The sequence below is a fragment of the Dipodomys spectabilis genome, unplaced genomic scaffold (assembly GCF_019054845.1).
Source record: "Dipodomys spectabilis isolate Male_0828 unplaced genomic scaffold, ASM1905484v1 ptg000051l, whole genome shotgun sequence".
Taxonomy (NCBI): Eukaryota; Metazoa; Chordata; class Mammalia; order Rodentia; family Heteromyidae; genus Dipodomys; species Dipodomys spectabilis.
Window position 1 is genome coordinate 17,864,041 of NW_024870728.1, and position 17,035 is coordinate 17,881,075.

The window sequence follows — 17,035 nt, forward strand, 5'->3', positions numbered from 1 at the left end:
GTATTCCTGTTTATACTTGTTTTTGCAATTTTTCTGCTCATGAATTTTTATTCACATTTCAAAATTATATGGAACATATTCATAATAGGTCTAGAAGACCCAACATAATCATGTGCCACATTTAAATAATTAGTTCATTAGGGCTAGACATTTGTTAAATTTCCCATACTTCTCATTTGTATTGCTTTGAAATATATCAGTTAAATTGTATAGATATTGGATTTTACAGTTTGCGGATAGTGCAGCAATATAGTATTAAAATGAAAGGATATAGAAATTCACAAGCAATATAGAAAGAAAAATGCTGAGTACAAAGATAAATGGGATATTTCAGTGAAACACACAGAAGTACTTTAAAGCAAAAGTAATCTATAGAAGAGGTGTATTACATCCTTCCTGTGACAGACCAAATAATCAGAGAATGTGCCATAGAACTAGTCTCTGTTGGACTTCTTATTGTGACCGTTCATGATTTATTATTTCAGAAGCTGCAAAGTCACACAGCACTGCAACTCAAGAATCACCTGTATTGACTTGGCTACAGAGAAGTCCATTATACAGGTCACTGCTCTATTTCCTCAGCTGTTTTATCTCTTTGTACTTTCAAGCCAAATAACACATTTCATGTTTAAAAACAAGCATTTTCCCATGATGCTTGATTCATAATCCATTAAGCTATTCTCCTGATTCTAACTGATATGTCTCTGAATCTATCTTCCATATGGTTAGTTCAAGCTCTATGATTTTCAGACATTGCTTATGGAACATAATGTCAACCATCTTGAAAATTTTGTTCTGCACCATTTCAGATTAAGACACAAAATTTTATCTAAACATTGATTATTAAAGACTATGAATGACTCGGTAGGGACTAGAATCTGCAATCATATTTGTATTGTGCAATTTTTTAACTTATTTTGGATGATTCCATTTTTTAAAAAATATTTGACTTATGATAGCCTAATTTTTGCCAGATTCTTCAGAGCCTCGTACCCCTTTTCTCCTTGGGGATATTCTCTTTGTACATTCAGCTCTATGTCACCAGTCTGTATAGGTTTCCTATGTTTTTGCAGCTTGCACTTCTTTTTACTGACTTCCTGAGCTGGTTCCAGGGTCCGATGTCTTCTATATTGCTTTGATACTTCTTTTTTTTTCACATCAGATGGGTTACAAGCCCATGTTGTAACAAGGTTTAGAGGGAGGCACTGTCACGCAAATACATGAGAACCCAATCATCACACTTATGAACTGGAAAAGGATCTGATCCTTCATCTTCTTGAAGGCTATTCTCAAGAATTTCCAGCATAGTGTCCTGACCCAATCAAAGGAAAGAAAGACAGAAAGAAGGAAAGGAAGGAAGGAAAAAAGGAAAGGAAGGAAAGAAGGAAGGAAGGAAGGAAGGGAGAGAGGGAGGGAGGGAGGGAGAGAGAGAGAGAAAGAAAGAAAGAGAGAGAGAGAAGGGGAGAATAGAAGAGGGAGGGAAAGGGGAGGAATTGGAAGAGAGAAGGAAGGAAAAGAAAATGGCAAATTGGTAAAACAAAAATTATCTGAAAATGTCTTCCTCCGTACTACTTACAATCGGTTGATTTTGGCTGATGGTTTGGCAAGATTTCCAATGCTAAGTTGGAAATCATTTTGCTCACTATTTGAAGTGCCCCTTTGAACACTCTAGAGTGTCCCTGGTGAGAAGTGTAAATACATGGTGATCCCAACTCCCTCCTAAGCGCTCCATTGTCTCTTTAGCCTCTATGTCTCCTTGTATGGAAACATTTTCGTAAATAGAATTTTACAGTATACCTAGATACTAGAACCTTGAGTATTTAGTGTTTTGTGTTAGTTTAGTATTTCTACTTCTTTTTTTCTTTTCCTTAGGCTAACAAAAAATATTTGCCTAATGCTTTAATAATTTCTTTCCTGATAGAGGCTTTGCTTATTCTGGAACTGCTAAATGTTGAGAATCCCAGATGTAACATTATTTATTTATTTATTTTCCTAATTTTGGTTTCCCATTTTTTTCCACTCTCTGAAACAGTTTATCTTATAAATATTATTTCCATTAAAGATTTTTTTGGTATATATTTTATTGTTACAAATCATTCATGTGTTCTTTGGTTTTTCTTTTTTATAGGATGCTATCCTTAATATATATATTTTCTTTCTTCTAAATTATCTGAAGATAATAGTAGATACATTTTGAAGTATCTATTTCCAAATCACTTTTATGCCTGTGTCATCATTTTAAAGACTTGCTCTGTATTGTTATTTATTTTGAAAGAACAATTACATTTCAAATTTGGTAAGATTTCTCTGACAGACTGTGGTAAATTAATTTGGGGACAAGGAGACACAGCACAGTTTTTTAGATTAGTGATGACATAGTTTGGATATGAGACTAACACATCTCTTGATAAAACTAAAAACAAATCAATGTAATTGGCAAAGTATAAGAAAAACTTTTTTGAATATTTTTATTATCTTAAGTAGTTGTACTTTGCCATTCAGCAAAGCAATTTATGAATAAAGGGCATCTTGATCAGGGTCACCCATCCAACATTCCACCCACCCACCCCAACTCACCTCACACTTCTTAATTTTTAGGTTATATAGTGAATATTTTGCCATTTAACAAAAAATGTTTGTATAAACAATGCATCTTGAGCTATATCAGCACAGCAACATCTCCAACCTGCTTTGACCCACCCCTTCCCTTAAATTTTTCAGTTCTGTGGTACAGATAATGAATTTATATTTGCATTCTCTCCCTTCCTCCCTTCATTTAGTCCTTCTTCAACTCCTCTCTCCTTGGTCCCACCCACCCCTTTTGGCAAGTACCCATTTCCTGTTACTTACTTTGTTAGGCTTTGACTTAGTCTTTTGGAAGAATTATAACTATTTGAGCTCTCCATAGGGTTTTTTATAGTTCAGTTAATTCATTTGTAGCAAATGTATTTCACTATCCATGTACCCTCAATGCCATAAGCAAAAAGGCTCAGGGAAACGGCCCAGTCCCTGAGCTCAAGCCCCATGACAGACAAAAAGAAAAAAAAAGTCAAGAGAAACAAAAAATGACTTTAAGGATCATAAACCAAATTGTAGCTCAAAGTATGGAAAAGTTAGTGAGAATCCTTTTAAATGCTTCCAACTTTTGTTCTTAAGTAAAAGAAATATGCAATATTTGGAATGAAGAATTGATTCAAAGACCACAACAAACCATATTCCCCAAATGGAAATTTCCTTGGGGGATACTAGTGGGCAGTACTTGTATTTGACCTTAAGGCCTCATGTTTGCTAGCATTGTACCACATGAACCATACCTCTATCCTGGCTTTTAATTATTTATTTTAGAGATGGAGATTTTCAGACCTTTCTGACTGTGTTAGCCTAAAACTAAGGTCCTCCAGATAATTGGTTCCTGAGGAGATAGGGTTATAGGCATCATCTACTTATAGTGAGCAAGAAGACCATTCTCAACTGCAACTTGGTTCTACTTTAGTCTCTTTTTCTAATTATAATTTAACTTTCCAGTCTTTTAGCCCTTAGTTTTCTTTCAGTTATGAAGTTAGTCTATAAATATGAGCATGCTAACAGGAATGCCACTTAATGGATTCTATCTTCCAGGGGACAGGAAAGTCTACTTAAAATTCACACATGAACTCCATGGTGAGAGTGAGATCTCCTGAGGCCATATTGTCAGCAGCACCCCTTCCAGTCATCCAGAACAGGTGTTCCCTGTGCCCTTGGTTGCAGAAAACAATGATCACAATCCATATAGAGAGGAAATAGATGAGGATACATTGCCTTCTGGTCTTCAATTTGGTATTGCTGTAGAGGCTTCATGCTTTTTAACTCTCTCAGTTATCGATTTCCTTGTTTTCCTTTTCCATTGTCTATCAGAGGTTGGATGAGAAGAAGATGAGATGATAGAGCATGAGAGTAGGAGAGCCCATCTCAATCTTTTCCTTTTGTTTTTTTTTTTTTTAATTTTAGTTTTAATTTTTTATTGTCGTTCCAGAACTGGGCTTTGAAGTCATGGTATTGGCATTGTCCCTGAGCTTTTTCACTCAAGGCTAGTGCTCTACACTACATTACACTATACTACAGCTTCACTTCTGGTTTTCTGATGGTTAATTGGAAATAAGAATCTTATGGACTTTACTGCCCTGGTTGAATTTGAACCACATTCCTCAGATCTCATGCTCTTGAGTAGCTAGGATTATAGACATGACCCACTGGTTCCCAGCTTCAATCTGGTCATTTGACTTAAGGTCTTCATCATTATTGTAATATTCACAGATTTAATTATTTAATACACAGGATGTCATCATAGGACAATAGACATACTGTGCTTTGTATAGAGTATGTATAAAACTCATGAGTTGTTTACCTATCAATCATAGATTCCTGTGCCCTCTTTACAAAATCGAGTTTACATAACCTCTTGATAATACTCTTCCAAAGAAGCAACCCCTCATCTTTTCAGTTATAACAGCTATTTTCAGATGCTCACAATCTTTGCTCTTCTCACTCACTATACTTAACCCATTGAGTGCCAAGCACCAGGAACTAGTTGCGTGTATGACAGAACTTTACTTTCATCAGTTGGGGTATGTGGAACTCATTATCTTCTGAGTGTAGGCAATAATATAATGATATAACTTAATGGAGATAAAATTTTCAGAAGTTTTTTAAAAATAATTTTTATGTTATATTCTTTCCCATTTATGTTCTAAGAATGTAGTAGTCCTTTCTAATCAATTAAAGGAGGAAAGATAAATGTTGAAGATGAACTTTTCCTTGACTATCCTGAGATGATGTTGATTAAGATTTACTTAACATGATACAGTTTCCTATTATTAATATGCACTTGCCACCTGTCAGCCAACCAAAGTTGAAATTGCTTATTCACAAAGTTGCATGAGTAAGTGGATGAACTATACAAATAAATGAACTTCCACACTTTAGGATGTCTACATTGTGGGGGAGGATTTTCCCTGAACATGTGCCAACTTTTTTTTCAACTTCTGGATCACATCTTATTATCCTAGCTGTAATTAGAAATCTTGTGAAATTAAGAACCATTAAATTCAATGAGTTTTCAGCATCGGAAATGTGCCCAGAGGCACCCAGCCGATGGGCCTGCCTAGGATTGGGCTTTCACAGAGTTTTCCCTCCACTCCTCCTATTCACTCTAAAAGCACCGTCTTTTCCACTTAGCTAATTAATTACACCTGCCAACAAGCAGATGGTTCTGAAGGCTTTGAAGCATGGAAATAGCTAGGTGCCTATCAGCTAGCTGAAGTTTCCTTCGGCTGCAATTTAGATTATAACTCTTGAAGCTCCAGAGAAAATAAAATATTAAGTGATCGCAAAGAAAACACTTTAAAAATATTTCTTCCTCAAAAGGGTATTTTTTAAGGTAGAAAATTATCACTGTTTTCTTGATCTCTGTATGCATACACTTTTAGAATGCTTATGTTTAGCCGTCAGTTTGGAACAAAATGTGCCAGATGTTGGCTCCTAATTGTTATGAGCTCTGAAGCAAAATGAAAACAGAGGACCAGAGCCAGTTAGACAATTGCTAGGAACGATTTTCAGAATTTGAGAGCATTTTGGTAAATGATACTTTGTGTTTAATTTGAAGGCACGACATATAAGTAAGAATGGGGAGAGTAGAACTTAGGGCAGTGCTGGTACTCCTTACTAGTACCCCAATATACATTTAATTTGCATTTCAAATTTTATGCTAATCTTGTTTCCTTTTATTGAAATTCAAGGTAAATAGCTTGAAGCAGGGATAATCACCGGAGCTTAATTTTTACTGTAAAAGCCTCTCAAATATACCCTCTAAACACATGTCTACAAAACTAAATTAGCCATAGACTACGAATGTATAACAAGATAATCTTTGTAGTAATTTATTTTTGTGTGTGTGGTCTTATGGGTGGAACTCAGGGCATTACCTCTGCTAGGCAAGGCTCTACCACTGGAGCTACATCTTTGCCTCCCCCCCCCCTTTTTTTGTTTTTATCAATTTCATGTTTGAGACAAGGTCTTTTAACTTTGTCCAAACTAGTTGTGAACTTCAGATTCTGTGGCCTCTACCTCCTAAGGAGCTGATATTGCAAGCATATTCCACCACACTCAGCTTACAATTCTCTTTAATAAAGTCACACTAAAATTTCTTATTTAATCCCCTAAATAGTTTCACAAAATTACTGAAACATCTTCTGTCTTTTATTGTGTGAGAAAATTTTACTTAAAAACTACATTGAAAGATAAAACTGAAATGTGTCAGGACATTTATAAAAGTGAATTATAAAATTAATAAAATAGCTAAATTTCTTAAGTAGTATTACTTATTTTTTTCTGCCATCTTAAATAAAAGTTGTTGGATGGGCATATCTAATGATGGATATCTTTATCTTTGTTGAGGAAAGGGAGTGTGCATTAAAACAGATGTTCTCAAGAGGCTACCTGAAGTTTTTCACAATCCCTTTTTCTTTTAATTATTACTTCGAAAGAGTTATACAAAGGAGTTGGCATTTGTTAGGTTTTTAAAAAGAGGTAGCCGAGTAAGAACTGCACCAGGCACGTGGTATTCAGGTAAGGGGGTAGGTTTATTCAGTAGACCTGCTGGGACCAGGCAAGGTTGGCACTCCATGTGGCTGGCAAAAGAAAAAAAGGAGCATCTGGCCCCGGATTAGGCCTTATATAGGGTAGGGGGCGGGGAAGGGTGTATCCAGGTAAAGGGAAGTGGGATCAGGTGGAAGAAAGGTGTGGCCACATCAGGTTAAGATGTGACCTCAGCAGATGCGGATGCGGATGTGACCTCTTCCAGGTGTCCCAGTTGCCTAGGTAACGCAGGTACTGGGCTAGGTCTGTTCGCCTTCCAGGAATGGACCTTACAGCATTTAACAAAGCAGTTTATGAATACAACATATATTGATCAATGCCACCCCTTCCAACATTCTCATCCATCCCTCCGCCCCCCCCCACCCTCTTGCTCTTCTTCATTTTGTGGGATATACATTGGATTCTTGTGTGCATTTTTTCCCTTCTTTTCTCTTCTTCATTTATCTGCCCCTTTCTTCACCCCCTCCCTTTTTGAGTACCTACTTCCTGGTGTTTTATTTTGCTGTACGTTGATTTTTGCCTTTCTAAGGAATTACACTATTGGAGTTCTCCCTTGAATCGATTGCATTTCAGTTAATTCTTACAAGTTTGTCTTAACAAAAACATATTCTGACAAAGCTGTCAGCACATATATTTTAATTTTGGATTCCTTTTTCTTCTGTTGTATATGCTTTATACCACATTTATCTTTTAAGGGGCTAGAATATTAACCTTAACACTAAAATCAACATTCACCTATTTGAGTTCTTTAATTCAAATCCTTTACTCTTCCATTCTCTGTATTAATTACTCCACCGCAATCAATAGAGGAGAACAAAAGGTGAATGCAGATTTGGCCAGTAGAAGTTAACCTACCCATTTTATTATTTTTAGAAATTCAGTTACAGAGTTTACGGGGCTGAATCTTCTTAGGCTTATGACTTAGGATATGCTCATTTAAAAATCCTTTTATCGTATTCATTAGGGGAAAGATCCAAAGTCTAGGTCTAGAGTTCCCACAGTACTTGAAAGTATTAAAAATTACTTTCCCTTTTCTCTTTTTTTTTTTTTAACACTCAAGACTTTTTACTAAACACAGGGCTTTTTCTTAAGTAGGACAGGCTCTTGAATTTTATTGTTCTGCTGCATTTTCCTCTGTTCCTACTTTGACAGAAGCAAAAGGAATGTTACCTTCAAGCACGAGTTTGGGAGCAGTCCAGATATCTCGCCCTGCCAAGATTTTACTGCAGGATTTTTTTTTTCATGTAGAAACAATCCCTTAAAAGCATAATTTTACCTTTCAACTCCATAAAATAGTTTCTAAAAGGACTTCAGGGAAATTGCTGTGAGTTCTTAATTATACTTAGAAGTCCATTACAAAAGACAGAGAGTGCTTTACTTCTGCATGTACATTTCCCTTCTTTCTATTTCTCAATCTTTCCTTCTTCTAATAAGGGGAATAAAAAATAGTTCTAAAGTCAATTCCAGGTCTACAATTAAGTTGAGTTGAAATTACAGTTCTCTAGAATGCTTACTCCTCTATGACCTCAGAGGTCACATTATGAAAATATTTTTTGAAAGGGGAAAAGTGATAGTGCTGGGAATCATGGAAAGAGCTGAGACAGAGATTGTCATGAGTCTTTTTTAATTCAAATAGCTTAAACATATAACTAAACCTAATCACCGCTGCATAAATACAACACCAGGCATATCTACTCTTCATTCAACAGGAATACATAATACATAATATACATCTCTTCTTCCTTGCCCCTTTACTGACTTGACCAAAAAACCTTAATGAATGTAAACAACAGAATAGAGGATTGCCACTACATTCTATGACCTTGAACTCTAGACCTGGGCGCTGTCCCTCAGCTCTTCAGCTCAAGGCTAGTGCTCTACCATTTGAGCCACAGCACCACTTCTGGTTTTCTGGTGGTTTATTGGAGATAAGAGTGTGACTGACTGATTTTCCCACCCTGGCTGGCTTTGAACCACCATCCTCAGAACTCAGCCTTCTGAGTAGCTAGGATTACAGGTGTGAGCCACCAGCACCCAACTGGCCCTTATATTTCTTGTAGTCCAATGACAGTGGCAAAGACAGAGGAGCAAAGGTCACCAGGATGTTTGTAGCTGAAGTGTAATGGCCTGAGAACTATGCACCAACCTGGACTGGACACAGGGCACTACAGCAGCATGCAATGCAGTCACAGAATGTGGATACAGAAATGACTAAATAAATAAATAAATAAGACTGGAAAAGATGAATTCAAGTAGGTATACAGGATTAGTCAGAGCAAGAGTAGCAGTCATCTGTGTTTTGCAGCAATGACTCTTTGATAAAGTTGTCTCCAAAGATGTATGAATTAACCTGTTTTGAACTATACACTTTTTCAACAGTTAGTAAATATTGGGTATTATTTTAAATACCTTATCTATTATTCTCACTGTAATGAAACAAATAACTACTAGTTAAAAATAGCATTATTACTTTTTTTTTTTTGCCAATTCTAGGTCTTGAAATCAGGGCCATGGTGCTGTTTGTGAGCTTTTTTGCTCAAGACTAGCACTCTTCCACTTGACTCTCAGCTCTACTTGTGGCTCTTTGGTGGTTAATTGGAGATGAGAGTCTCACAGACTTTCCTACCCAAGCTGGCTTCAAACCCTAATCCTTAGATATCAGCTTCTTGTGTAGCTAGAATTACAGGCATGAGCCATTTGGACCTGGCTGCATTATCACAGAGATGATAGAAAAGTAACCTAAACTTTCCTGCAATCACATTGTAAATGCAGCAAATGAAATAGGATAAAGATAGTAAAAAACAAACAAACATGACTGAACTACTAATGCTTGAATGATTCCCAAAACATAATTTTGAGTGAAAAAAGGCAATAACAACAACAATAAAGTAATAATGATGAGTACTGGACAGGGTTAGAAGTTAATAAACAAGTCAGAAATATCTGTAATTGCGTAAGTTGGAAAATAGCTTTGAGGATCATAGACTGGGAATAAGGAAAGACAAGTTCTGTAATAAAGTTAAGAAAAACAAGGAAGCCTGGTGCTGGTGGCTCACGCCTGTAATCCTAGCTACTCAGGAGGTTGAGATCTGAGGATCATGGTTCAACACCAGTCGGGCAGGAAAGTCCATAAGACTCTTATCTCCAATTAACTACCAGAAAACCGGAGGAAGTGGCGCTGTGGCTCAAGCGGTAGAGTGCTGGCCTTGAGCTGAAGAGCGCAGGGACAGCACCCAAGTCCAGAGTTCAAGTTCCACGACCGACTAAAAAAAAAAAAAAGAAAGAAAGAAAAAAAAAGTAAAGCAAAGAAAAGGGTCGGGTGGGGAGAGATTGATGAGAATGTTGACAAGGAGTGACACTGATCAAGATGTACTGTATTCATAAACTACTTGTTAAATGGCAGCTCCTTTGTCTAACTACTTAAAGATGATTAAAAATATACAAAGAATAAAAATAAAAACTTTATAGCAAGGGGGACGTTGTACTTTGGTGGTAGCTGCAGGAAATAGTAACCCAAATACATGCATTTGTGACGCACACAGAGCTTAAGCTCTATTCACTTCACTATATGAAATGGATATCAACTTGAGAATGTATGCCAAGCCTAAAGCTATTTCTTGTTCTATTTTGCTAGTTACCTGATATCTCCTATTGTGAAAACCAGTACTCAATACAATAATAACTACTCCGTTCATTCTTTCATTCATTCATTCCTGCTTTTCTCCAGATTAAAACTTCATTTAAAGTTATTTAAAATGATCCTGCTAGATGTGAGGTTCAAAATTACTCTAAAATCAATTTCTTTATAATGTTATTTATGGCTGGTTTAATCTCTTATTTTTTAAAAAATTGTCATCTTTATTCTCTTTAACATCACAGTCAGTTTATCTGCAACATCTAGGCTCCCGATTCTAATACTTTTATTTTTAATTTTATTTTATATATCCTTTTACAATCTTGATATATTTGAGAATCAAATCATCATTTGTATGATTAAACCATTCTCTCTCCTGCTTTATCTTTAATTTGCAAGTTTTAACTTGTCAGCAACAAGCATACATAGCAATGATATTTAGTATTGCTGTCATCAGGGAAAGCTCAGACATTTTTGAAATATTCTAAAGAAGCAGAGAAGAAATCACAGGTTGTGAAAGTAGTTATTAAAACTCCACAAACAAATGTTGTCGGTGAGATATTTGAACGTGACCTTGCCCTGTATCCCAGGCTGATTGTATTAAAGCTTGTAAATAAAAGGGACAAATCACTTCTGGCCACAAACGTGACTCCTCCTTTGGCAATGAAAACAGTGAACTCTGTTGCTTTGTTCTACAGAAGCAATTACATGTTCTAGAAGCTTTGAGCACTTATTTAAGAAGATTGTTTCTGGCATAGGGCTTTCTGGTGGATAAGAAAATAGAAATATTTGAGTTTTGTACTTAAATATCAGCAAGGTATCACATTTTTAATTTTTTCTCATTTTCATCCAGTTCTGGTCATTCCTCTTTTTACCTAAAGAAATTATTTTCATCTTTACTTCAACATTTTTCCTTTATTAGGTTCAATATAGTTTCATTTCTTAGAAATTTTAAAGTGTCATTTTCAGAACACTATCAGATCTATCAAAAACTTAAGTTATTTATTACATATGAGGCAGAGTTGTACTCCATTGTTTAATAATACTAACTTCAATAGATATCAGGTTTTAAATAGTTTTTCTGTAATTGTTTTATACACAGTCAGACCTACTTCCAAAAGAACAGAAATATAGCTCTTCCTGTTAAGAATTCTACTTCAAACTAGGTGATGATAGCTCACATCTGTAATCTTAGCCACTCAGGAGGTTGAGATAATGAGAATCACAGTTCACTGTCAGACTAGGCAAGAAATTTAGTTTTTTCTCAAGTGGCAGAGCACCAGCCTTGAGAATAAAGCTAAGGGCAGCACCTAGGCCTTCAAATTTAAGCCTAGTACCAACACATGCACATATACACACATACACGCACACAAACTGTGTTTCAAATATAGTATTTAAGGGGCTCAGCTACATTAGTTACTAGGCAAATGCAAATTACAACAATAGCAGTGCTTACCAACCAGGAAGACTACTATAAAATATAAAGGATAAAACCAAAATAAACTATAAAAATTTCAGCACAATTAAGATGAAACTTAGTTTCTCAGATAATAACTATGAAACTATATCTCATAAATTGGCTTTGTAAACTTAATATATGTCTCAACAATTCTTACAGTTATGCACACAACATAGTTGTATATGCTGTTAACCAAAGGACAACCAGACAGCACTATTTATAGTACATGCAAATGACTGGAGTATGCAGAACTGAGAAAATATTACAGGAGATCACACAGCAATGGCCATTGCACATGAATTTCACAAACATATGTTGGGTAATAGGAGTCAGCTGGGTGCAGGTGGCTCACGCCTGTAATCCTAGCTACTCAGGAGGCTAAGATTGCGGTTCAAAGACAGCCTGGGCAGAAAAGTCCATGATGTCCATGAGACTCTTATCTCCAATAAACCACTAGGAAACCAGAAGTGGCGCTGTGGCTCAAGCGGCAGAGCGCTCGCCTTGAGCTGAAGAGAGCAGGGACAGAGCCCAGGCTCAGAGTTCAAGCACAAAATGTAGGGTATGCATCTATGTATAGAATCTAGAGAAGTAAAAGTATCTTGCTCGATATCAGAATAAAGGTTTTGACAAGGTGTGAAGTGAAAGAAGAAGGTGCTGAGGTGGAGAAATATTCTGTTATTAGGTCATTGCCTATGGTACATACACATACATGTATGTGTATTGTATTTTAATGAGAAGTTTAGATAAGAAAAAAGTTTTCATTTTGATCATGTCACAGATTTACAGATCTGTGCTTCATGAGTATCCAGAAAATGTAAGATTTATTTAGAACCAATATAACAAGCTGTAAATTGTCTCCCATTAGCCACTATTACTTCGCAACTTTAAAAAGTGTGTACAGTCTGTCTATTCCTACTCTAATAGTGAATGCTGAGATATTAATGAAGCTCTGAAAACATAAATCTTATTTCAGTCAGTGAACAACTATTTAAATAATTATCAAATGCAAATATAATACAATCAATAACTACTTGGAGTTCCCAATGCTAGGCTTGAAAAAAATCAAATCTCAAAATGGTGGGTAAACCACATATCTTAACAATTTAAACGTATATGTTGAAATTTGTTTAATGTCCTTGGGCATTGTCTTTGTTCTTCAAAGTCCTAATCATGAAGGAATGATCTAACCAGCTAGCTATCTGCCAATTTATCTATAACTTATCTGTATTATTATTTTTAGAGAATATCAGTGTTTACCATCAATCACTAGTTATTTTGTGGATAGGAATAATTAATTCATTGACCTCACAATAGATGTATTTAATATATGAGCCAGGTCTAGTAGGAACAGTTTCAGTTTGTTTATATGAGAAATTTCTGGAGGTGTAGGCTGGTGATGGTTACACAACAATCTGAGTGTGATAAAAATGGTTACAATGGCAAATACTGTTATGTGTGTATGTTTTGTCATAATAAAAAGAATGTAGCAAAAAAACCATTCAATATTTAGTGTGATGTATGATGCCACTATTAGTCATATCATTGACATGTTGTTATTTGGTGTTTAGAAATGTTAGTCACATCATTGTCCTCCTAATCATGAAAAACATTTCCACTTCCACAGTATTCTTCACGCTTTCTTTGGAGCTAGATACACATAGGATGTCTATCATGATTTTTTATTTTTGAAGGAACTCCAGAAAGGAAAGGTTAAACAACTATCCCAAAGTGTCAAAAAAAAATTAAAGTACCATTTGTTTTATGTCAGATGATGATTGAGATGATCAAGATCTCTAGGGGGAAGAGACTGATACTATTTAAGAATAGCTGTTCACAGTAGACCCACCAGGGAGCAGGGACTCAATCTGAATCAATAAAAGCTAAGAAGCAGAGGGGACCTGGAGATACGTTATTAATAAGTTGGCATTTTGTGTCAGGCATTCCTGAGCTCTTTTTAATTGAAATCCAGGTGCTTTTGGTATTATTTTCTATCTTAAGTTGATTTCTAGCTAGTGGTCCTGAAATTACCTTGTTCTCATGAAAGAAAGAAAGAAAGAAAGAAAGAAAGAAAGAAAGAAAGAAAGAAAGAAAGAAAAAGAAAGAAAAAAGAAAGCTTTGCCCACTGTTACATCCCAACATTTGGTATTCGCATCCATGTGCTTTTGACACTGATCATCAAACTGAAAGATAGAAGGTTACATCACTCATTTACATTATCACCCTCACCCCCTCCCAACACAAATGTGACATTTCAATTTTGCACACTTCAACTCTTCTTAAATCATCTGTATAAAAACTTCAAAGCTTGATTGATGATGAATGAGCCATTGTCTCCTCAAGCACCCGGTCCTCATTAGCCTTTAGAGTCTCTGCTTATTAATAATGAACCTTGAGGGCAGACCCAGGGGGGTAGCAGCAATTCATTGTACTCCCAGCTGAAAAGTCTGGGTTTGGAAAAGATGCAGGAGTCTCTGGCCCAAGTCCACTGCAGAGATGATATATGAAGTATCACAGGTGGATGATGTGATCTATATTACTTTTGTTTCATTATCTGCCAAAAGACTTGTGTGGTTCAAGGTGATGGCAGTGAGAAAGATACAGTGCTTTGCATCAGAAAGTGTGGTAACTGCTAACTGGAGCTTCACCTTCAAAATGGGCTTTTGAATATTTTGGAGATTTTGGTGACACTTAGGTCTTTTTTTTATTGGCTAGGCAGGCTTTCTCCTGATGGAGCCAAACCCACTTTGCATTTTAAAATTTTAGTGCTCTTTGGCTCAGAAATATAAATGTTATTTAGATGTGCCTACTGTTATTAGGTGATTCCAATAAGGTTAATATTTACTTAACCTTTATTATTATAATTCTAAAAATAAGATTATAGATTCATTCATACAAACCAAGATGTAATATATAGTCAGGGATTGATGTCAAGTATTTTATTCCTTCTTACTAGATTTTTCTATGTTATTATAGATGGTAGATTCATGTTTACACTTAGGAGACAATGGTGGGACACACCTGTAATCCTAAGTTTTTGGGATTGGGAAATCAGAATGATTGTGGTTCAAGGCCTTCCTAGACATAAACTATAATAAAAATAAAAAAATAAATAAATAAATAATAAATACAATGTCCTCCTATCAGTCAATAAATTGGTTATGATCATATATACCTATAATACTAGCCATGAAAAAGACATAGGTAGAAAAGACTTGGTCCAAGGAAGGATCTAGGCAAAATCATGAGAATCTGAAAAATAAATAAAGACAAAATACTGCACCTTTTTTGATGCTCCTAGAGTTTGAACTAAGAATATCTCATTTGCTAGATAGGCAGTCTGCCATTTGAGTCACCCACCCAGCTTTTTTTTTTGTTTTAGTTTGCTTTTCATAAGGTTTCATATGGCTATATTTGGACTAAAATCCCATGTCTGTCTTACAAGTAGTTGGAATTTTAGTGTGTACTATAATACTTAGAATTTTGGGGTTGTTTGGTTGAATTTTGAGATTGGAGTTTTCTATGTAACATTGGCTGGGCTTGAATTTGCTATCCTGCCTCAGTTAATCAAATGCTTGGATTTCAGATGTACACCAATCAATTATAGAGACTAAAGTATTATATGGTTACCTACATTTATAATCTTTAATTTTGAAAAAAAAGTGCTATTTGAACCTGTTTATATAGCAGTTACAAACTATGTATGAGGTCACAACAACTTTGAAAATCTAAGGAGGCTTCAAGAATCTATGTATTCAGTAAGGGTGCTACTGCACAATTAAATTGTATTGTATATGACTTCATATCAAACTACATTTCCTTTTGAGAGAATAACTTGCAAAATATCAATTATTCTCTTCATGATCACTCATCCTCAAATTCACTCAAGTAAATAAAATTTGAAAAATTAAAATATAAAAATGTTACTAAAGTAGCACAGGTATATATTTTTTTCTTTATCTGACTAAAATAAATGGAAATCAAAGAAAGTGGTCAACTGCCTTAAAATTTGAGCACTAGAATGCTAAGCTACAAGGAATGTGTGGTCTCTTTCAAATGCCATGTTGTCAATTTACAACTTTCTTTATACCTTAAGAAAGAATATGAGGTAGATTTAGAGTTTAACGTTAAAATGTTTTAGTCTTTTGTATAACATAAGCTATGTAATTTGTGCAGGGTGGAGAAAGCTTTTTCTGACTCAAATAGCTTACAATGATTATTTACTTGGAAACCAATAGCTGTATTTGTTGCATAAAACAGATTTGTATGTAATAGTAAAAATGCGGAATTATTACATACAGATATCAAACATAGGATTTGTAATAATTTTATGCTTTATCACTTCTATACATTTGTATATAATAAAAAGTATTTCCTTTTCAGCTTATAAGAATTCTAAACATAAAATTATATATGAATATATAGACATATATTTGTTTTTCTTTTTTTGTTGTTGTTTGTTGCCGATTATGGGTCTTGAACTCAGGGCCTCGCCTGATAAATAGAGAGAGGGAGAGAGAGAGAGAGAGAGTCTTAATGAAGTAGTATTTCCTACACTTCTCCTTGTACATTACCTTATACCAGAAATTAAGATACAGCTTTGAACAAAAGAGAAATATTTCTTGACAATGAAACATAGAACTTGTTATGATGAGCTACAGAATGTTCATAAAATAAATAACTTTCATTTATATTTTTATATAAGCCAAATATAACTATAGTAGGAACAAGAAGAGAAGTAGATTTCTAATGTTGGTAGAAAAGTCCCTAGTACATGTTCATTCTAGATCAAAATAGGTTTGTGGATAACAGTGAAAATGTCTAAATGCGACTAACAAATATCAAACATTCTATGTATTATAATTTTGTATGTTACTGGTTGTATTTCAATATAAAAAGGAGATACTATGTCATTTGCATCATATCATTAGGCATCAAATCCAATGAAAAAGTATTCACTAACAATAGCCCAGGATTTGACACTACTGAAAAATATTTGATAGAGAATCTTTCTCAACCTCATAAAGCTTAATATAAGTATACTTCAGTTAAGAATAATAGGCTAAATGTAAGTTAAGTTTAAGCAATGCTGATTACAACTTGTCTCAAACTACCAAAAGATTCAATACATCTTTTACTTGACTTGCATGCATTAATTTCCTCAGAAATATTTCAGCACAAACATATTAAAGTATGTAATGGAATTTTCTGTAATGAAATGATAGTTTTATTTTACAGAATGTCATATCTAATATATCTTACTGCATTTAGCCACAGCATTTATTAAAAAGAGGCAGTTCTGTTTTGCAAGC

The 17,035-nt window shown here is 35.0% G+C and overlaps 1 protein-coding gene and 1 non-coding gene across 2 annotated transcripts in view; one reads left to right on the plus strand and one right to left on the minus strand.

Annotated features, from left to right (window-relative positions):
- The window catches only part of Erbb4 (erb-b2 receptor tyrosine kinase 4), a 1,009,337-nt gene that overhangs the window by 650,935 nt on the left and 341,367 nt on the right, over positions 1-17,035 (plus strand). The window lies entirely within an intron of this gene.
- LOC122107607 lies at positions 1,157-1,260 on the minus strand. Its single transcript, XR_006147390.1, has one exon. It is a non-coding gene; the product is annotated as a small nucleolar RNA U13 (small nucleolar RNA).